Raw genomic sequence first — 24,613 nt, forward strand, 5'->3', positions numbered from 1 at the left:
ACTAGAATTGCAGTCTCCCTGGGGGAAAAGGTCCAAGTGAATGTGCTGAGATCTCAGGAGGAAACTAATCAACCCAACCTTCACTTACTTTGGTCAATTATAAGCTTAAGGTAATGAACTTTCAAATCATTTTACTTAGTAAAGGAAATAAAGAACCATCTCTAGAGAAAGATCATTTCATTTAGGACCTATACATTTATAAAAAGATACTGACACAAAATTAAAAAAAAAAATTACTCAACATTCAAACAGACAGGGCCATATGACCAGAAGTTGAGGACTATAAGAAAATAAACAAACAAACAAACAAACAAAAAAACAACAACAAAACAAATAAAAATTAAAAATAGACTCACACATGGTCCAGTTATGTAAGATAGCACTCAGGATTTAAAATATAGTTAGTATGTTAAAGGAAATAGAGAACCCATCATTTTAAAAACTAGTTAAAAGTATGGAGAAAATTGAATATAGAAGTGTTTGAAACATATCAAATAAAAATTCTGGATTTGAAAATGTGTATTTGAAAATCAGGATTCATGGAAGATGGTTAAGACATGAGAAAATAAAAATGGGATTTTTGAAACTGAAAATAGACAAATAGAAAATATCTACATTGAAAGAGACAAAGAAAAGAATTCTGATTTAAATAACAAACATGATATGTAGGAAATAGCAAAAATAAAGTGCATAGGGAGTGTTCTCAATGTATCAGGAAAAATGGTAATCCTTTGAGAAGAATATATTGGAAATTTTCTTCATTACTGTGGGTATATGCAAATGTGTATTAGGATAAGGGAAAGGTAAATAATTTTAATATGCAATGTTACACCATTCTTAACATTGTTTTCAATAGTCAAAAATTATATGAATTGAAGATTATGAATTAAGTTAAAATCTCACTTGTATTGACAAAATTTAAAGAGGTCCTACATTTTATATGCCAAATATCATAATAATTTTTTTCTGAATCTGTTAAAAGGCTTCACAAGAATTCTGGGACATATTTGTTAAGTAATGTACAAGATGCAGACTGATACACCTTTATTATATTTGAGATTCCAACTGACCGTAAGTAGCATTATTGTTCGATGGCATGATTTTTTCAAAAATAGTGAGATATTCTTGGTAAACATATTTTTTAAAAACAATTTTCATGTTAGGTTTAATTCTGTAAATGCCAATGAATATTAAAACTATTCAAAGTATATTATTTGGATCCAGGAACAAAGTTAAATCTTAGGTTCAGATAATTTGCGCAGGGGACAGGACAATTCTCTCTTATGTGGAATTGTCCCAAACCCAGGACATCTAGTATTTCAAGGATAAACAGCCACCAGAGTAAGTATCAGTTGGACCCCTTCAATCACTAGGACAACAAAATATCAACTTACAAATTTCCAAATGCTCCACAGGACATAGAAACTCCCTATCTTCCAGACCCATACTGAGAATTACTCTCTTTAGGGATATTTTAGGTCAATTTTCAAGGGGCTGAAGTACCTTAATTTCTCAATCATCATCTTTTAATCTTCTCCTCTCAATCTCATATTCAGTTATTTGGGGAAAAAAATAGGTGTATATTGAAAACATGGCCTCATTCCAAATAATTATTAATCATCACCACCAGAATTTAGATCTTTCCACTTAGGCTACCAAAGTAACTACTGAATCCTTATTTCTGCTTTTCCCTAGTTCCCCATTGGATCCCCAAATCAATTCTCTATGAAACAAGAGGAAACTTCTTTTTTTTTCTTTAATTACATTATGTACCTTCTTTAATCTTCTCTCTTCAAAGTCTTTCCTTCCTCTTAGTATAAAATTATAAATTCTTCATTTGTCTTGCAAGTGCCACAATAACTTGCTTCTATATACTTCTGTCAAACCTATGTTCTACTGTTCTTCCACTCATTACCCAGAGACACATTGACCTTCATATTCTCCATGCAAACATGAGGTTCAGGAATCCTGGGGTGCTCCCTTTCTTCCCAGATTCCTAAAATGTGCCTTCTTAAGTTATACACTTGGGTAAGTGCCTTGTTTGAATCAAGTCAGGTCAAATAACATCTCTTCTGTCTAAACCAGAACTCAATCCACTTAGCAAGAATAATTTTTCTTCACAGAACCTATTATTAACTGACATTATATAATGTATTTATTTATTCATCTGTTATATTCTGTTTTCTCCTCTAGATATAATCTTCAAAAGGCAGAAAAATGATCTGATTGTAATCTGTTATATCCCTTATACCTAAAATACTACAAGGAAATGATATGCATTTAATAAATGTTAAGTCCTGGTATAAATAAGCTATTAGTCTTTTTTCTCTAAACTTTAGGAAAATAGTTTAATTCAATGAATATTAAAAGTATAAGATACTTTCTTTGAAATGATTTCCAATCTTTCTATTAAGAGAAAAGTTCTTTCTCTTTCTTTTCCCACTTGATTACACAATATATCATTTTATGAGATCATAAAGTAATATATATTTTTAGTACCAAGAAGAATTTATCCATTCTGAAACCTTTAGTCTGATAGCTATTGTTTTAATATTTGCTAAAGCAAATCTTCTAAGCCTCTTCTATTGGAATGTATTTTTATTTGTATTCCTCTTTAAATGAGTAAAGGGAATAATCTGTCCACAAAAGACTTAGAGTAACTCTGATTCTAATGGGAAATTGAATATTTTTAATAAAATATTGAGGTATGTTATTTTACATTTCATGTTATGTGATCTGTAATATAAAAATTCCTGTCTGGGTATTAAGAAACAAGAACACCCTGAAAATATCCTTTGGGTCACACACAGGTAATGCAAAGTCAATAAAATTGCTTCACTAATAATTTTGAGACTTCCCAAAGGTTTTGGCAGAGAGTTAAGTTTTTCATAAGATGAGAGAATATGTCCAATGCAGAGAAATTGAATCTATGAGTCAGAAGTGCATAGTTTCAGAAGCTTGTAGTATTCTAATCATGACTTCATCATTTCACTTAGTGGAATTGTCACAGATCTATAATAATTTAATCTTCCAATCATTGAGCTATCTTACCTCTAAATAATACAATTCTGTTTTTCCACAGAGATATAAATTAAAGAACAAGATCTTTTAAAATAGATAACAAAGAGAGAAAGAAATATTGTAGATGGTAACAGTCTGTCAATCCATAAACTTTGAGTGGAGATGTCCATAATTCAGTACTCATTCACCAATGAGGACATTTACTATTTTATTATTATTATTACTAAAGACTGGAAAATATATGTTTGCATGTGTACTTACATTAAAATAACTAACTTGAAAAAGAAATTCTCCTAGTAATTTTAACATGTACTGCAGTGTAAGTTTTATTTTCTTTTCTGATTTTTACATAACTTCCCCGAAGATACTGACTTCCTTTATGGAAACTGAATAACTTAATTTACTTAAACCACCACAGGGAACAACAGAAGAATGACAATTTCAGATTTTCATAGTTTTTTATTGTTGGTTTAATGCTTACAATTAGCATGTCTGTGCTCTGTGCCAAAAGTTGTTCGTTCATTTGTTTGTTTGTATTTTTGTGAGTAGCTGAAAATTTCAGAAATACATACATAACATTTATTGTAATTCTGTTAAAAGTATGAGTCCAAACATTATAAATTAAACTATTATTTTCTCAAGAAATAAATACCTACAGTGAGTGCTCATATTTTATTCATGATATGTGTGTGTTTGCAGCATTACAAACTTTGAGTCATTTTCTTTTTAAATTTTATGTCAAATAAAGTTGAGATTATGTAGCAAGTTATATTTTAATGTGCAATTTTAATGCATAATAAGAAAAATATTCCTTTTAAGATACACTCCCCAACTATAACTTAATAGTAAATCAAGTATAGCATTTGTGAATATGCATGTATAATTAATTTACATAAGTTTATATGTTCTTATTATTTATATATTAATTATTATATATCACTTATTTGTTAAAACTGCTCAGAAACTAAGACAAGTATGGATTTATTTTAATTGGATTATTTAATATAATTTAATAAATGTTTATATTCTAATAAATGTTGCTTTAGTTTATAAATAAATTTTATTTTTAAATATTTTTAAAATTTTTATTTATTTATTTGAGACAGAGAAAGCACAATCAAGGAGGAGGGTCAGAGGGAGAGGGAGAAGAAGACTCCCTGCTGAGTGGCTTGATAGTGGACTTGATCCCAGGACCCTGAGATCATGACCTGAACTGAAGGTTGCCACTTAAAGGACTGAGCTACCCAGGTGCCCCTATAAATTCATTTAAAAACTTAATGTCTATAAAACCTTAGAAAGAGTTATCAGCGGGAAAATTCCATAATTTTTGTTAAGTATGTTAGCTATATATATTTTTGACTTCCTAGAAATTGATTCAATATCACAAATCCAAAGATTTAAGGTATACCTACAAATATATTAACAAATTCAAGAAAGTAATATTTAGTCAGTTGTTCATACACCAAAAAAGTTTGTCTTAATTATTTTTATTTTAGCTCATTTGCATTCGGAAATATTTACAATCTAAGTATTAAATAATTGGTATGTATTTAAATTATTACTGTGTGCAATCCGCAATGAAGAATAATTATTAAGACTGGATACTGCCCTTCCAAAGATTACTATTTAGTTAGTAAGACAGAATATACTCTTAAAACATTAATATATTAAAATTGTATGAAAAACACATTTAATTTGAAAATAGCATCTAAAAATGTTAACTCACTTTTAAGGGACTTTTAAAAACTTTCTTTGATAATTCAAGTTTCTGGATAGCAAGGATATTTGATAACTGCTTTATAATATTTCTCCTATAATGATGCTCAGCTTACAAGCACTTTGTCCTTGATGAAGGCTTTGGTCAGCATCCTTGCCTCCCACTACACATTCTTTCACACAAAAAGAGAAAACTGCAAGTTTATATCTCAACATATCTCAAATCTATTTTCACTGCTAAGATGATAAACTTCTAATTTTATTTCCCATTCAGGTTTAAAGCTTCATTTAGTTTCTAAGTAACAAGAAGTCTACATTTTATTGCCTGAAATATGCAATGCAGTGGTAAAAATCTAAACTCCCCCCTTACATACAAGTGTAAGAAACAAAAAAATTGGGTAAGGGATGGAAAAATCTCAGCACAGACAGGAATATAACACAAATGTGGATGAAGGGCTTAGTTTAAGAAAGGATCACACTCTCTATCTGCCCTAGTCCTCTTTGTCACTGCTAATTCAGTATTGAACTTCTGCTGCTCTCTTATAAGAAATTATACTTAAATATTGTTTGAACTCTTTATGGAATTTTAAAGTTTTCAACAAGTGAAAATATAAATACATTTGCACCATATAATATATATGAGATTATCCAATGATAATACATTATTGTAAGAAGATTTTTTTCTTAAATTATTTAATTCTTTTATATCTGCTTAAAGATATTTTGCCTATACAATCCATCTATGTATAGGAGATTTTCTCAAATTATTATTTGGTGTAATTTTTACATGAACAGTTATATTCTCGGACTGCCAAGCAAAATATTGTTTGGCAAGGTGACACCATTGAGAAAGAAATGTTTTTAGTATTTGAAGAAGAAATTATTTAATCCTTTGCAAAATTTGTTAAATATTCTAGCTCAAAAATAAGTTTTGAATTTCCTCTCAATTTTGAAAAATTGAGAAGTGATTTTCTTGAAATATAATTATAAATAACAAAATATGTAAGTAGAGTATAATTGAGAAGCTTGAAGACCCTTAATTATAGTGGTGCAAATGTGGCATTATAAAACTTGAATTGCAGCCTAATTATTACTTATTTTTTTCATCTTAAGAAATTGCTGACAAATGGTTTATAGTTTTAACTTAAGAAACTAGAATAAAATTTAGAATTAAAGTTATGGTGGCTCAAAAAACATGTTGACATATACTATCTATTTGGCTCTGAAATATATTATGAAATTTTAAAAAGTACAGCATAAATTTGTACTTGAAGTGTATATGTGAATCATAGTAAGGAAGAACACATTTTTATTAATTAAATAGGACACTTGTACATTCTGATTTTGCTTTCTATGGCTTCTCTTTCTTATGAGTAATTGTATATGGTGTGTGTGTATAAATGTAAATTATGTTTATGCTATTTCTTTTTTTTTAAGATTTTATTTATTTATTTGACAAATAGAGATCACAAGTAGGCAGAGGCAGGCAGAGAGACAAAGGAAGGGAAGCAGGCCCCCCGATGAGCACAGAGACCTACGCAGGGCTTGATCCCAGGAACCTGAGAGGCAGAGGCCCAACCCACTGAGCCACCCAGGTGCCCCTGTTTATGCAATTTCTAATAAATATAAGTTATATACCTCTATATATTATCTGTATATTTATTTATATTAATATAACTACATATTATGAATGGCATTATATCAGATATACTTAGTACTATATAACAAAGTGGTTTATGCGGATAGAAATTCTAACACAATGTAATTTTTCACATGCTATTTATTGAAATATGTATGCATGTATACACACACACAGCACAAATATGTTCAGTTTTGTAAAGTATTTAACAATTTTCTCAATCAAAATATACAATCTTCTTATCACCCTGGAAAGTTCTTTCAACAAAAACGTTGCAGCTGTATGTTGTATGAATTAAGTATCCGTCTTTGTGATTCTATATCAATTTTTCTGCATTGAAATAGTAGACTTCTGCATTTGTATAGATAGACAGGTACTTTACTATCTACTCACATTTGGTTGTCCTTTACTGTTAATTTTCAGTAAAAGACTGATTAAACTTTTTCTGTAGACACTGAAAATTCTAGATATTTACTTTCCCAGTCTGCCTTGTATTTAGTGCATGCAGACTTGTGATCTAGGCCTAGATCATAAACAGCTTCAGTGCCAGACTTTAAATTAAGAGCTACTGTGGCAAAAAGGTACGGTAAAGAACCCATGCTGACAACTGTAGTGAAAGGTCAAATCCATTTTCTAGAGACAGCAGTCCAGCCACCATGACTTAAGTGCTGGTGGTACTGATGGGCAATCAGGATGACTTTTACTCATAAGTTTTCTGTCCTATGATTTTGCTTTAAGTTGGACTTTGTGGCCTCCCTTCATTCCTATTTCCCAACAGATTTCCTCTATTCTTCCGGATGATTCTCTAAGCTTACCAAAGTCTATGAAATACTTTTAATTCAAATCAGCCAGTCATTTTTGTTGTTTGCTTCTAAGGACACTGAATAGAATAAATAAACATTTCTCCGTGGTAGCAGAAAAAGAGGTGGAGGGGAGTCAACACATGTTTCAGGAAATAGGGAGAAAATATGTGGTCTGTAAATGACAAACTGCCCCAGAAGAAAAAGATTTGTCCTTTATATGCAAGTGATAAGAAGGCATAGGAAAAAGTGAAGGAGAGAAAGAAAGGAACAATAATTGATCATACAACACAACTGAAGAGACGAAATAGATTACTTTCCCTGGGAAGAAATAATGAGGGCCAACAAACTAGCTTCAAGACCAGTTGGTATCATGTGTGCCAGAAAGAGCCAAATAAAGAGAGAAAATGCATTTCTTCAGTCTGACTTTGGTGGGGGGAAAGTGCTCCTGGCTAGTCACATATTTTGGGCAGATGTGAGGCATCTGTTGCTTACACCTGAGAAAGCTAATTAGCTAATTAAATTCTTAGGAGGAGCAGGGAAACACGCCTGAGGTACAAGATTCGCCCCAGCTGAGTTGTATGCTGTAGTACCAGAACTAATGCGAATTTAAAGCTCTCTGACTAGGAGGAAGGAAAACAAGTGAGGATTTTATTTCAAGCCATAATTACAGAAGTTAAGTAAATAAAAGAAAAAGGATACTCTATTAGCAACAAGGAAAACAATGCACAATTCAGTTTTCTATTAATCGGCTTTATTATTTTAAATAAACATCTATTCATGGCAATGTTACTTTTTAATATTAGGCAAATGTTATTATATATTAGATTTCATTTATTAAATTTAAATCACTATATATTGGACAACTTGATTATATAAAAATCTAAATGCATGCTCTTCAAGTACACCCATACATAAAAAATAAATTTGGCCTTGATTCCCTTACACTTATTAGAGCACAAGGTCAACTGTTAATTCAGGCCACCGAGGTTAGCATCTTTATGTTTCCATGATTGGGTTTTGCCTATTGGCTCCATAGAAGGCACACTGACATGAAACACATATTTTCTCATAATTCACATAATTGGAGTGAACTCAGAATGCAAAAATTGCCTAAGTTACAAAATACAATTCTACTTTACACTAAAGTTCTTGACTGAATCCCTTATTAATGGGATTTTCTCTTTGTACATTAAATGTAAAAACGTGTCATTATAAACACTATGGAGACAACACTTAATACTATGCAGAATGCACTGGTTAGAGAAGACTGAACCGTAATTTGAATTACCTAAGTTTTGAAATACAAACATGTGAAGATGAGTTCAGTGTGTCAACTTGACTAGGTCACAGGATATGCAGATATCTACTTAAAAATTATTTCTAAATGTGTCTATGAGGGGGTTTCAGGAAGAAATTGACGTTTGAATCTTTAGGACTGAATAAAGCAGAGGGACCTCCTCCAGGTGGGTGAGCATCATCCAATCCATTGAGGGCCTGATAAAACCAGAAGGTAGACAAAGGGAGAATTCACCCTCCATGCCTGATTTCTGAGCTGGGAATGGGTCTTCTGCCTTTGAACAGGACTTAGGCCATCAGCTCTCAAGGTTCTCAGGCTTTCAAACTCAGACTGGAATACACCACCTGCTTTTCTGGGTCTCTGGTGTGTAGGTAGCAGATCATGGAACTTCTGAGCCTCCATAATAATATGAGCCAATTCCTCATAATCCATTGGTAAATAAATAAATAAATAAATAAATATACACATATATACGTATATGTATACACATGTGTATGTATATATAGATATATATGTGATGATATATTTATCATTACCTATACATATATATGTATATGTAATACATGTACATATGTGTATCCATCTGTCATCTATCATCTATCTGCTTGTCTTCTATCCATATCTTAACATAAGGCTCTGTTTTTCTGGAGAAATTTGAATGATACAGAACATTTATAATTTTGTTTTTCTAATCTAACATTTAGAAGTGTTGTAAAGTACTAGCTCAACAAGTGAAGCTTTAAAAAGGCACATGTTAATACTTCAGTGTTTTGATCGCAATAGAAATGTTAGAACTGAAGCAAGGCACCTGTAACCAAGATGAAATTTAAAAATTCTATTTTATATTAGGTTATATTGACTTACTACAATTTGTGAGAGAGTGAGATAATCTCATTTGTAAGCTAAAAAAAAAAAATACATTAAAGACACCTACACCTTAGGGGAAATAAATGTTTACTTACCTTATAAATAAAACTATGAAGTTTTTTGTTGTTTTTCTTCATTACTATATTTTTAAATTTTCACTTAATGTTTCTTGAAAGGGAAAATATCTCTTCAGTTTTTTGTTTATAATAAACTGTCCTTTTATTCTAATTCTGATCATGAAATTTCCAGGAATCTTCTTATAATAAAGGGAAAAAGAATACTACTAAGTGAGGATGACTGCTTTTGTCATTAAAATAATATATTCTTGTAAAATGTATTGTAAAATGACCCACTGCGCCCTTTAAAATGCTTAGGCCTAATGCAGTATACAGCAGTGCATTTCATTTGCAAGGTCAAAAAAAAACTAGGTTAGAAAGATATTTTGTTTTTAGTAACCTCTTATATATCACATAAGCATTACATTGAAACACAACATTAAATAGCTATAATTTTATGCAATTTTTAATTTTTCATAAAATACACATATTTAAAGATATATCTTTTAAAGTGGGCCAGAAATTATTATTTCTGTGTCTCCTTAATGGGTAGTAATTAAATAGTAATGTGAATATTCTTCAAACTTCAAATATGTTACGACAAGGAATACTTGAAAAAAACAATGGAAGAGATAATTTTGAAAAGTTTACATTTAATAATGTGAAAATAAAAATGCTATATTTATTTTTGATTTTTAAGCTAATCTTAAAATCTAGATAAAATTTAAGTTTTAAAATGTAAATACTACAAATTGTATTAACAGATAGAGCAACCAAAATTGCAACGTAATTTATAAGATACACAATTTGCTTAAATATTGAAATGATCTTGCCCTGGCAAATGCCAGATAGATTACTTTTCTATGAAATTGGCAAGTGGAAGCTTGTTTGTCAGTAATATGTTTAATAGCTACCTTTTTTAGAGTTTGTATAAGCTGTGAAATAGATTCATTAGAATACGTCTGAGAGTTATAAGAAGAGGAGGTTCTCATTTTTTCCAATGAGTTCATGGTACAAATGGAAATGAGAAATTATAGGATATTTTCTACAATATTAAAAATCTTGCCAAGCTGGCTCATTGTTGCACATAAAGCAACATAATATTCGTTATCACTGATTGCCTAGATGGCTTATCTTTCTGTTGATTTTTAAAAATTGCAACCATTTGCAAATATCCGAAAGTATTATTACATTGAATTATTTTTTTAAAATCTTTATTCTACACTTGGGATATGGATTCAGCTGTGTTTTCAAGTTAAAATGACCTTGGCAAGCCATTAACTTTCCAGGGTTCAATTTTCCTATTTCCAAGATGTGATAACAATACCTGCCTCTGTTTACTTTGAAGAGAGTGAAAATAACATAGATAAGGTAGATTCTCCCAGGGCCTAAAAAAGCTGCGGATAGTAAATGAAATACTTTATAGAAGCGGAATTAACTTTTCCCAGCCACTAAGTAAACTTCCACCAAGTTACTCTTTCAAAATTGTTATAGAAATGCAAAGAGCAAAAATACAAATACAGGCACAACATAAAAATTAAATTAAGCATTAAATTGCTTTCAAACTGAAGACCAAATCCTGTGCTATGAACATAAACCCAAGAAGAAAAAGGCAAGAAGGCAAGAAATGGTGCTAATGAAAATTTAGTATTAAGTAATATACTAAAAGAGTGGTTTATAGTGTACACTGTCACATATTTAATTGGATTCTCCTAATAATCACCTGGAGAAGTGTCCTGTAACATGTTTGTAGCAGATAATGTCATGTACCACCGGATGCTCCTTCAAGAAATCTGAGTCTTCCCATTGCCTATGTTGTAGCTAGCTTGGAACCTCCAGCTCTTTGTCAGAGTTGTCTCAACTTTTTTTTCCCAGCAACGCCATTTATTTTCTTGTTTATTTTGAAATAATTTTAAATTCACATAAAATTTGCAATAGTATAAAAATCTCCCATATAAACTCTACTAAGCTTTTGCATTGTTAAAATTTTACCTCGTTTGCCTTAGCATTTCTCTCACTTCTATTTCCCTTTTCTATATCACTTGAGAGTAAGCTACAGATATAATGTCCTATTAACCTTTAATACTTTATATTTACAAAAAATTATCCTTCTAATGAAACTACAACTATGAAAATTAGAAAATTAACATTGACTCAATATTACCATCTTGTCAACCAACTGCATTCAAATTTTGCCTATTGTCTCTGTAGTATTTATAACTTCAAGAAATGTGTGTCATCATGTCCCTTTAACTCCACAATCCGAAATAGTGTCTGAATCTTTCCTTGTCTTTCATGATTTCGATATTTTTGAAGAATATTATATATATAATATTTTGTTATATATTATATATGTATATGTGATATTTTGGTATAGTTGATATTTTGAAGAATATATAGATATATGGATTCATAGACATACAGACATAGATATAGATAGATCTTCATTTTGATGAGAAGAACTCATTCAGGCTCTTTAGCATACTCCCATCATTCTCTAAATTTTTTCTTACTTTCTGGTAAAAGTTCTTCTGAGCTTATATACTATTTTTTATGACTTGTATGTGGAGTCAACCATTTTTCCAAGGACCTTTAGTTTTTGTTTGTTTGTTTGTTTTGTTTTGTTTTGTTTTTTAAGTTTCTAAGTAGAGAATACTGTTTAGAAATCAAATACACAAATATGCATATTTTTATATTTATCTTTGTCTATCCATCTGTATGTTTATCTATCTGTCCATCTATCTTCTAACTATCTTAAAGCCGTAAATTCACCCCACTTCCTCTAACTGCAATTCCGCATTACAGGGTTTTCCCTCATACCAACTTTTCTGTATTTCTAGAGTGCTAAATCTGGCTCTAATCATCGAAGAAGTATTATTGATTGCTCCGTCTCTCCTGTATTTGATCAATCTTTTGCCACATCACTGGAAAATTCAGCCCTGATCATGCTTCATAAACTCTAACCTGGCACACCTTCCAAAACCATGATCCAGACAAGCCAAGGACATACTATTCTCCGGGTGACCCTCAGCCAATGCATAACGTTATGGTGATTACTGAGAACACTCTTTTTCATATGGCTCCCAGCCAATGACTAAGGAGAAAAATGCATAATGGCATACTTATTTCCATCCTATTTGGCATACTTCTAATGTGCAGGTTTTGCTTCAGGTATCCCCACTAGGCTTGCGGTCATATATCACAGTCATTTATCTAACCCTGGCCAGTCCTCCTTCCTACCTTTTCTTTTTGTAGGTGCTACTCCCAATAATAACTGTATGCCTAAATTCATGCCCTTCTCTCCTTTCCAGAGAACTGAAATTATGACAAGGGAGTGGACAAACCTACCATGACTTTCATGGAATGTAAATAAATTAAGAATTATTGTGAAAAATCTTATAAGCCAAGAATTTGCAGGAAGTGAATGCCTCCCTAGTTTCTAATTATTTCATAGAAAAGTTTGTATGTAGGCAAGGTAGAGTCTGAATTGTCATGCTATGGAAATATTTTAGTATTGCGATGTCTTCGAAGCCCCATAAACCTCTAGAGAGAGAGCAAATATGGAACAAACACTGATAAGAAGTGGGATGTATTTAGCTATAGAGAGAGGAAGAAATAAGTGTACACCCTCTTTAGAGTACTACCACACAGATGCAAAATCTAGATGGCTTCCATCAAAGATAGAATAACTATGGAATAATTAGTAACATTAGCCTACCCCCAATAAACTATAAAGCCAGGTAAAATATATGAGGTAACTGTTTTAAGGTAGTAACAAAAAAGAACACAAGACTGCTATATCTGAGAAAAGAGAAGCAGACAAGTCAAGTCCCCTAATAATGTCAGATCTATGCCTGCAAAAAATTTCCCACCAGTAATTCAGAGAACTGGATTACAAATATAAAAATTATATATATAAATTGAGGAGGCACAGATCAGAGTTTGGGGAAGTAGATTGGTTTTCATCTGCAGCAGCATCCCAAAGTAGAAACTGCATAGCAATGTTGCCCAAGGTTTCCATTGGGATCCCCTATGAGATAGTGATACAGAGCTACCATTTGTGTGTATGGAGTGGGACAACTAAATGCTTCCCAAGAACAGCTGCTGTGGAGCTAAGAGTGGAACACAGGTGTGTAAATTTGTCACGAGTTTGTATTGTAGGGGTCTACTTAGCCAGAGCTACTCCATCTCGGTTAAACAGACGTTTTGTTGTTTATGCGGTAAAACTTAAACTGACCTTGCCCTGTCCCCAGGGGAACTTACTTAAAAGCAAGTCTGGGAAAACAGTAAAATATGGTCGACCAGTCCCTGATAATAGAGGCCAAATACAAGGACGGGTCAGGTCAGGTGGAGATAACAGAGTCCAGAATGCAAGGATGAGTCAGGCCAGGTGGAGACAATCTCATTGGCCAGGCTCAACCACATGGCCTTTGCTCTGTAAAAGCTAGTCTGTGAGGCTGGGGGTGGTAGCTCTCTCTTTAAGAGATGGCCCTGGCCGGTCGGTTTGATTTTCGGTGTTGGCGTGATTTAAAGCTTTGCTTGACCTTCGCTTTGTATCAGTCTTGCTCCTTTGATCACAGACCCCATCAGTACTGTCACAAGTTAAGGATGTGTATGTTTAAAATAGGAGAGTTTTAATGTGTGTGAATTATTCCTCAATAAAATTCAGTAAAATTAACTTTATTGTTGCTGATTTAAAACTGAGACATGCTAAATTAATGATTTTTTTTTTTTTAAATCATAAGACCTGGAAGTAAAGTGACCATTTGAAAATTAAATTTAGGGCCGCCTGGGTGGCTTAGTTAAATGTCTGCCTTCGGCTCAGTTCATCAGGCTCCTTGCTCAGTGGGGAGACTGCTTCTCCCTCTGCTGCCACTCCCTGCTGCTTGTGGTTGTTCTCTCTTGCTCTTTCTCTCTCTCTCTCTCTGAAAAATAAATAAAATCTTTAAAAAAGAAAATTATATATATATATATATATATATAATTTTTTTTTTTTTTTTTTTTTTTGATGCAAACAGAGAAAGCGAAGACATGCACAAGCAGGGGGAACAGTAGGCAGAGGGAAAGGGAGAAGCAGACATCCCGCCAAGCAAGGAGCCCAACACGGGACTGATCCCACCTGAGCCAAAGGCAGATGCTTAACTGCCTGAGCCACTCAGGCACCTAGAAAATTACATTTAGTAACCCTTAATTCAAAGCTAAATGGGTTTCTCCCCCCACCTCTTGCCCTACCAATCTGTCAATAATATATTATTATATTATCATATATTAATTATAATAAAATGCTACTTTCTATATGATATTATATATATCTCAATAGATACTCAGACACACAGACACAGTCAATTCTTGTTATCTGTGGTAATTGTGTTCTCTGCAGTCACCAGGAACACTGAATAAGAGTACACTTAGATGTTCTTAAGTGAAATATAAAGTCCTTGCGAGCCTCTAGTGTCCACATTTTCATCAATTGATCAATATATAATCTTGTTTTATGTGCATTTCTCCTTAAAGACACTTTATTTAATCCTTAATGCTGATTCATTAATATTGAATGCATGGCCAACAGCACTATAACTCATGTGCAAGTAAAGTCAATCTAACCTATGTATTTTCTTTGTGCTTAGGAAAACTAGATAGTACTTTAGCACTACACTTGGGGAACATTTTAAACAAATACCTGACAAAAGGTACAACAATCTAAATAAAGATGACATTAAATAGACCACAGAAAGAACACATTTATGGTGTGAAACCTGAAACAAGAAGTACAGCTGCAGATGGAAATATGCATGTGATTCAAATTTTTCATCTCTTTGCATAGTTCTGTAAGTGACCAAAAATTGCCAATGGAATATCAATTTGGGAGATAAAAATAAGCTTTAGTGAGTTAAGAAAATTTACAAATAAGGAATCCATGAATGATGATTGTATAATATTTACATGTGTCAATGTGTACTTTAAAAAAAAAAAAGATTTTATGTATTTATTTGACACAGAGAGAGAGAGATCACAAGTAGGCAGAGAGGCAGGCAGAGAGAGAGGGGGAAGCAGGCTCCCTGCTGAGCAGAGAGCCCAATGTAGCCCTCAATCCCAGGACCCTGAGATCATGACCTGAGCTGAAGGCAGAGGTTTAACCCACTGAGCCACCCAGGTGCCCATTGTGTACTTTTTTTTTATTGAAGAATTGCAATTCCTTTACCAACTTCTCTTTATGGGAGCAAATGTCTTATATATGAAAATCAGTTACTGACGGGCCTCTATCTTTTCCTGAGAACCTGTTGGCCACCTTTCCTTCAGTGTTTGACAGAATATATACCTTAAATGGTTCCTATATTACCTTTAATAAGGTTCTGGGGCATACAAACTCCCTTCTCTTCATTTTACTCAACCTAGATCTGGAGGTATGGAATTGGATGTGTTCCTGTCTCCATAAAGGTTTTGAATGACTCTCAACACTAAACTTTATAATTTGACAGTGTGAACTTCCTGTTTTGGCTTCATCACTTAAAGAAAAAAATAAACTTCAACATTCTATATGTATAAAATCATACATTAGGAGCTGCTGGGTTATTGTGTTGGTTAATTTTATGTATCACTTGGCATGCCATAGAACCCAAGTATTTATTCAAACACCAGATCAAATGTTGCTGTGAATGGATATTTAAAAGATTGTCATTCATACAAGTAGACTTTTAGTGAACCAGATTACCCTCCATAATGTGAATGGATATCATCCAACCAGTTGAAGGCCTAAATAGAAAAAGACTCAGATCCCCTAAGGAGGAGAAAATTCTGTCTCTAGATTGTCTTTGTTCTTGAACCACATCAACTCTTTCCCTGGGTCTAGAGCCTGCCCTACAGATTTCAGACATGTCAACTCCCACAGTCACTGAACAAATTCCTTAAAATAAATTTCTCAATAAATGCACACATCCTATTGGATATTTTTTCCTCTGGACAACTCTGACAAATACAGTCATTAAATTCTTATGTGATACAGGCATTAAAACAATTTTGTGCAAATGGGATTTTGTAAACATTAGTAATGTTTACATAGGCTTTTAGTTAACACACATATGCACGCACACACACACTATTCACTCTGGATTGCAGAAAAAAAAGGGAGAGTTCTTATGTATACTGTCTTTGGTCATTAATTTCATATATTGCTCTGAATATCCATATTATATTAATTAGAAAATGTTACTTGAGAACCATTATAACTTATAAAATAAGAAACTCAATCTTTTCAGTAACCAACTTTTCATATTTGTTTGGTACTCCTACTCTTTTATTTCTTTTATGGCTGCAATTTTTCATCTACCTATTCAATCTGGAATAAACAAATTGGTCACCTTTTAACTATTTTTTTTTCAATTGGGCATGTATCAATCAAAAATTATTTAAAATGTGAATTTGAATATAGCTTGACCAAAAATGTATTTTTTAAAGATTTTATTTATTTATTTGAGAGAGAGAGTAGGAGGAGGAGAAGGTGAAGGACAAGCAGACTTCACACAGAGCATGGAGCCTGATGGGGGGCGTTGATCTCATGACCCTGAGGTCATGGCCTGAGCTGAAATTAAGAGTAGGACACTCAACTGACTGAGCCACCCAGGTGTCCCAAAATGTATTTTTTAATACTATGAAGATTTCCATAAAACCAATCCATCTAGTCAATATTTTTTCAACATCTATTCTGATGGTAAACACTTACTGAATGGCATTCCAGTGAAACCCAGAGTGAAATGATACCATGTATTTATATATAGTCATGTTTTTAAGCATCCGTTAAAATGATTAAAGAACATTTTTTGCTCTATCTTATTATTTTTTAAATTAATTTATTTTATTTTAAAGAGAGAGAGAAAGAGAGAGAGAGAGAATATTAGGGGGAGCAGAGGGAAAGAAAATCTCAAGCAGACTCTCTGCTGAGCAAGGAGCTCATTGAGGGACTCAGTCTCAGGGCACTGAGATCCTGACCTGAGCCTAAATCAAGAGTCAGACACTGGGGGCACCTGGGTGGCTCAGTGGGTTAAAGCCTCTGCCTTTGGCTCAGGTCATGATCCCAGGGTCCTGGGATTGAGTGCCACATCGGGCTCTCTGCTCGGTGGGGAGTCTGGCTTCCCTTCCTCTCTCTCTGCCTGCCTCTTTGCTTACTTGTGATCTCTGTCTGTCAAATAAATAAATAAAATCTTAAAAAAAAAAAGAGTCAGACACTTAACCAACTGATTCACACAGACATACCTGTTTTGCTCTAATTTAAACAATTTTAATGTGAATGTAAAGATTTCTAGAGTTCTTATAAACATTATTTGATATAAAACATGTAAGTCATCTATCTCACTCCCTTGCAGATAATAAATATTTTAGTGTTTTAGTGTTGTTTCTGGCATGGGTTGTTTTGAACTGAGACTCGTAGTAAAAAGAAAAATCAACTCTGAAATCTCAAAAGAGTATCAAAAAGTGTCTGTTTGATGGCATTAGAAAACTATCAAGCAATGAAGACTTGCAGGACCAAAATGAAAGGAATAAAAGAAGGCATGAAATGTCAGCCTGATATTTGGCACTGATAGCTCCTTGAGGTATTATTTGATTCAAAATGTGTAGCTAAAACCCTGATGAACTCGTCAGATATCTGTTAGTAAGAAGAGGCTTTAAAGCTATATGGAGCTTTCAACAGTCTCACTAAGCAGGGGACTGCTTAGTATCTTCTAAAAAGTTTAGTATCTTCTAACTTCTAAAAGTTGAGTATCTTCTAACAAGAAGAGACTATAAAAAATAAAGAATTAGAATGGAAAATAGGGAGTAAATCACCATAGGACAGAAGTATATTAGACTGATAGCAATACTTCACAGAGACTTAACCCAAGATTCAAAACTAGTTCAATGTCTGAATAGATCAAGGTAATATATTCCTACCATATTAATCTAACCTTAACCATCTTCTATATAACATTATCCCAAACCTCAAGTATTTTTACCTTTTAATATGAAATATTTGATAATCCAAAAACTAAGTTATGTAAATATATATGAATTGACACTAAAACAAGTGAGAAAATTAAATCAACCCAAAGGAGGATCCAGATATAAATTTATCAGATATACGATTTAAAATAATTTTATTAGTATGTTTCAGATAATAAATTACAAGGTAAAATTTTTCATCAGAGAAAGAGAAATTGTAGAGCAATAGTTAAACATAAATTCCAAAACTGAAGATAGAATAACTGAAATTCAAATTGTATGGGTAGGTTTTACCACCGATTTTTGAAAGCGAAAGAATTAGTTGACTGGAAGATATATCAGAAGAAAAAACACAATCTGAAGTTCAGAGAGACAGCTATAAGGTTAATTTATTTATTATTTTATTTATGTATTTTATTTTATGTATTTTTTTTAAAGATTTTATTTATTTATTTGACAGACAGAGTTCACAAGTAGGCAGAGAGAGAGAGAAGAGGAAGCAGGCTCCCCACTGAGCAGAGAGCCCGATGTGGAGCTCGATCCCAGGACCCTGGTATGACCTGAGCTGAAGACAGAGGCTCAACCCACTGAGCCACCCAGGCACCCCTATTTTATGTATTTTAGAGAGTGTGTATGTGTGTGAGAGCAGGGAGAGAAGTAGAGAGAGAGGGACAAACAGACTCCACACTGAGCACACAGCCCAACTGGAGCTCCATCCTTGCACCCTGGATCACGACCTGAGCCAGAAATTAAGAATTGGGTGGTTAACCTACTCTGCCACTTAGGTGCCCCTATAAAATTAATTTAAAAACCAACATACATGATACAGTGAATTCAGCATATGTGATATTGGAGTCCCAGAGGAAATGAAAGAGAGCTGAGAGAACATTAATTCAAGGAATGATGATGGATAATATGCAGTACACATGATAAATTATATAGAGAATATTAACCCAGTCACAAGGGAATATATTTGCATGGTTTCCATTACAAGAATTTCCAAAGTGACCAAAATTAATCTATGACTATACGTTAGAATTTAATTTACTTCTCAGGAGGAGGATTAAGGTAATAAATTGTGGGGAGTAAAAAAAAAAAAATTCTGTTTTGATGGCAATGTCTTATTTTGTGAGTCTGTTGACTTTATTATAATTCATTTAGCTGTACACTTATGGTTTTATATGCTTCATTATGTGTATGTTATAACTGTGTTCAATTGTGATTGAAATCATTAGTATCTTGTCAAAAGCTTATCTCTAGAGAACCCCAGTTATGGAAATATAAATGGTGAAAAACTATTTCCCATTTATTTATTGTCCATAACTTGTTAGCTCTCTTTCTAGGTAACAGTTTAGTATTAATTTAGCAGAAGCTACTTTTAACTTATTCTCACTGAGTGCCCTTATGCTTTAGAGTACATAAGGAGAAAGCATCTAAAACTGAATGAAATTTTAGAGAATCTCATATAGGTTGAGAATTAAATCCCCTCCAAACTTCTTACCTCCATTTCCACCAACCACTAGTTTTCCCTTCATCTTCATTCATTTCATCCTGATGTGGCAAGAAAATTTACATGGATAAGCTTGCATCTCTCTGAAATACAATAATGCATACTGAAAAATACATTCACTGGTATCAAGAAGTTAAATTTTAGTGAACATAACATAATTTCTTAAGATTTCATGTCATAATCAAGTTTATAAATTTGATGAGTTTACTGGATAATCTCAACCATAAATACACAAACTTAATCTTCATTGAAGCTTTTGAAATCAAATCTTGATGCTGAGCATTCAAAACAAAATCAGAGGTTGAGCCAATTAAAATGTATCAGTTGTATGTTACAAAACAAATCAGAATAAGGACAAAATTCATGATAACTTTGTATCTTAGCTTGCTTTATATCATTTTCTAACTGTAATCTTCCATGCATTTTTACATATTAATGTAATAAATAGTGACTAAATGTAAAAGGGACAAATGGTATTTTTTTCTTGTTATTCTTTGTACTCAGGAAGATGGGATGTTTAAGTGACAACTCAGTTTTCCAGGTGCGGTCAGCTTGGATATCCAAAGAATCTTTTTTGATTCATGCAGAGTCATGTATTAACCACTTGAGATTTGGATAAAAATGGATTTAAGATTCCTCATTTCTCATTTAGAGATAATTGCTTTAATAACTTACTCTCCAGCTTCTCTTCAGAAAATCATCTTTCTAAATTAGTTGGCTATTGAAGGTCCTCAGGTGCACACATGTCAAATTTAGTATTAACTGAAGTGTATTCTCTATTAGAAGAAGAAATTCCATCTGTGCTTATATTCAATGTCTGGCTACTGAAATATATTTAGTCTCAGTATCTGAATTACTCTCACAGTGAACCAAACTTATAGGATGACAAGTTAAAAATTGTTTCCTTTTTGCCATCAAAAGGAGGTATAAACCTCCAATAAATACTTGGCCAACATTTAGAGCATTCAAAATTATGATTTTATAATGAAATATGTAAATAACAGCTATATGAATATATTCAGAAAACAGGATCTTATGCATTCCTTTAGTTATTTCCCAGGGAATAAGACCTAGGCCAATACTATACAATCTACTTCATAAAATACTTGATTTTATTTAAAATATGCTGCAACATGAAACCTGTAATTGTTGTAGTGGAGATTTCTCCTCGACTCCAACTCATGACTGCTGCCCCAATATAGTCAGAATTTAATAGGTGAATAAAGTTGGCTGCTTTAGAATTGATAGCTCCTAAATGCATTTATAGAATCTCACTCTTCTCCTCTGCATTGAATGTTGATGTTTTTGGTTTCATAACTATACATCCAGAAAAGACAGACTGACACAGTGCCCATCTTTCTAGGCATTGCATTCTTGGTTTTTCTATCTCTCACTTGTCTACCAAAGCCTCTCTTCCTTCTAATTTTTATTTTAATAACAGATAATAATTCATTCTGTTTTCACAATGTTTAACAGTTTACTATAATTCTTATTGAAAGTTGAAAATATACTGATATAAAATAGGTATCATTCTTCAAATAAGTGGATAATAGCTCCTCAGATATGAGGTACATAGCTAGTCTTCATTTATTGCCATATTTTTATAATCCCTTCAACTAAATGCATGAAAAGTACCTGTTTCATGGGCAAACATATTGATTTATCTAAGCATATGGCTTATGGAAGTGGACAATTCATGTAATCTTATACACAATTTAACTATCAAAGTACATTAGGCATCTAATAAAATATTTATATTTACACATTTTAGATTTTTCCCCTATAAAATTGCCAAGATACTAATCTGAAAAAGTGCCACTATCATTTCAATGATCCAAAATGGTTTTAAATATAAAATAACCTATCAAAATCACATTTATAGAAACCCAAACGGTACAATTTCTTTCATTTATGGCTCTTTCACTAAAGAAAAAAAAATGATTTTACTTCTCTTAAGATTATGATGCTATCTGTCTTGCATATAAATAGTTCTCAATTAATTTATTTTGCTTTTAGCATTAGGATTTAAATAGTATTTAGCTAAATAAAAATAGGAGTTACTGAATTCTAAAACTTTTGTATATTAAATATTAAAACATTTTTTATGTTTCAAGTTTTTATAAATTATTGTTGGTTAACATATAGTGTAATAATAGTTTTAAGAGTAGAATTTAGTGACTCATCACTTAAATAAAACACCCAGTGCTCATTGCAACACATGCCCTCCTTAATGCCCATCACCCACTTAGCCCATTCCCTGCCCACATTCCTTTCAGCAACCCTCAGTTTGTTCTTTATAATTAAGTGTCTTTTATGGTTTGCTTCCTTTTCTTCCTTTCTTCTTTCTTTCTTTCTTTCTTTCTTTCTTTCTTTCTTTCTTTCTTTCTTTCTTTTTCTTTCTCTTTCTTTCTTTCTTCCTCTTTCTTTCTTTCTTTCTTTCTTTCTTTCTTTCTTTCTTTCATTCCTTTTCCCTATGTCCATCTGTTTTTTTTTTCTTTTTTCTTAAATCACATATAACTGAAATCATATGGCATTTGCCTTTCTCTGACCGACTTATTTTGCTTAGCATAATGTTCTAACTCCATCTATGTCATTGCAACTGACAGTATTTTATTCTTTCTTATGGCTGAGTGTTATTACATATCTTCTTTACCCATTCATCAGTCGATGGACATTTGTGATTTTCCCATAATTTGGTTATTGTTGATAAAGTTGTTATAAATATCAGGGTGCCTATGCCCCTCTGAATCACTATTTTTTTTTTATCCTTTGGGTAAATACCTAGTAGTGCAATTATTAGGTTATAAGGTCTATTTTTAATTTTTTTTTTTTTTTTTTTTTTAAAGATTTTATTTATTTATTTGACAGACAGAGATCACAAGTAGACAGAGAGGCAGGCAGGGAGAGAGAGGGAAGCAGGCTCCCTGATGAGCAGAGAGCCCGATGCGGGACTCGATCCCAGGACCCTGAGATCATGACCTGAGCCGAAGGCAGCGGCTTAACCCACTGAGCCACCCAGGCGCCCTATTTTTAATTTTTTAAGCAACCTCCATATTGTTTTCCCAGGGGCTGAATCAGCTTACATTCCCACCAACAGTGTAAGAGGGCTCCCTTTTGTCTGCATCCTTGCCAACATTTTTTGTTTCCTGTGTTGTTAATTTTAGTCATTTTGACAGGTGTAGAGTGGTATTTCATCTGTCCAGCATTCCCAACACTATTTGTTAAAGACACTATCTTTTTTCTATTCAGTATTTTTTCCAACTCTGTCAAATATTAGTTAACCATATAGTTGTGGGTCCATTTCTGGGATTTCTATTCTGTTCCATTGATTTATGTGTTTTGTTTTTATGCCAATAGCATACTGTTTGATGATTACAGCTTTGTAATATAGCTTGAAATCTGGAATTGTGGTGCACCAAACTTTGCTTTTCCTTTTCAATATTGTTTTGTTTAGTTGGGATCTTTGTTAGTTCTGTACAAATTTTAGAATTGCTTATTCTAGCTCTGTGAAAAATGCTCATGGCATTTTCATACACATTGCATTAAATGTGTAGATTGCTTTCAGTAATATAAACATTTTAACAATATTTGTTCTTCCAATCCATGTGCATAGAATGTTTCTCCATTTTTTTGTGTCTTCGTCAATTTCTTTTGTAAGTGTTCTATAGTTTTCAGAGTGCAGATATTTTACCTCTTTGTTTAGGTTTATTCCTGGGTATCTTATGGGGTTTAGTGCAATAGCCAATGGGATTTGTTCCTTGATTTTCCTTTCTGCTTCCTCATTGTTGGTGTATAGAAATGCAACATATTTCTGTATGTTAAATCTGTATCCTATAACTTTGCTGAATTCATGTATCAGTGTTAGCAATTTTTTGGTGGAGTCTTGGGTGTTCTACATAGACTATTATGTTGTCTGTGAATAGTGAAAGTTTGACTTCCTTTCCCATTTGGATGACTTATTTCTTTTGTTGTCTAATTACTGAGGCTAGGATTTCCAGTACTATCTGATGGTGAGAGTGGACATCTTATTTTATTCCTGACTATAGAGGAAAATCATTCAATTTTTCTCCATTCAGGACATTAGCTGTGGGTCTTTTATATATGTCCTTTATAATGTTGAGATATGTTCCCTTCATCTCTACTATTTGAGGGTTTTTAATCATGAGTGGATGCCATGTTTTGTCAAATGCTTTTTCTGCATCTATTGCATATCTATTGAGAGGATCATATGGTTCTTATCCTTTCTTTTATTAATGTGGTATATTAAATTAATTGATTTATGAATATTGAACCATCTTTGTAGCCCAGGAATAAATCTCATTGATCCTGGTGAATGAGTCTTTTTTTTTTTATATATATATTTTTTAATTTTTTATAAACATATATTTATTTTTTCCCCAGGGGTACAGCTCTGTGAATCGCCAGGTTTACACACTTCACAGCACTCACCATAGCACATACCCTCCCCAATGTCCATAACCCCACCCCCCAACCCCCCTCCCCCCAGCAACCCTCAGTTTGTTTTGTGAGATTAAGAGTCACTTATGGTTTGTCTCCCTCCCAATCCCAACTTGTTTCATTTACTCTTCTCCTACCCCATTAACCCCCCATGTTGCATCTCCTCTCCCTCATATCAGGGAGATCATATGATAGTTGTCTTTCTCCGATTGACTTATTTCGCTAAGCATGATACCCTCTAGTTCCATCCACGTCGTCGCAAATGGCAAGATT

The sequence above is a fragment of the Lontra canadensis genome, unplaced genomic scaffold, assembly GCF_010015895.1.
Source record: "Lontra canadensis isolate GAN:19392208 unplaced genomic scaffold, GSC_riverotter_1.0 scaffold1, whole genome shotgun sequence".
Lineage (NCBI taxonomy): Eukaryota > Metazoa > Chordata > Mammalia > Carnivora > Mustelidae > Lontra > Lontra canadensis.